Source organism: Meriones unguiculatus (assembly GCF_030254825.1).
Source record: "Meriones unguiculatus strain TT.TT164.6M chromosome X unlocalized genomic scaffold, Bangor_MerUng_6.1 ChrX_unordered_Scaffold_31, whole genome shotgun sequence".
NCBI lineage: Eukaryota > Metazoa > Chordata > Mammalia > Rodentia > Muridae > Meriones > Meriones unguiculatus.
The window spans coordinates 94,056-94,356 of record NW_026843707.1 but is presented as its reverse complement, the minus strand read 5'-3'; positions in this window follow the sequence as shown (position 1 = coordinate 94,356).

The window sequence follows — 301 nt, the reverse complement described above, 5'->3', positions numbered from 1 at the left end:
GGATCCAGCAATATCCCTGCTCTGAGCTCAGACAAGCAGTGTGCAGAAGTGACATGCTCTAGAACCCCAGGAACAGTCTAGAAGGCCTCCAAGGCTTTCACAAACTACTCATGATGAATATCAAGAGTACTTCCCCACACCTTTGGATACCCTCTACTGCTTCTTGAAGAGACTCAACAAAGGATGCTCACCCTAACTGCCTGTTTTACTTACCTGTGGTAGCCAGAGGATGTCCTTGTCATAGGGCAAGAATAATTACAGCTTTTCTACAGAGTGAAATACACACAACATAGTACACATG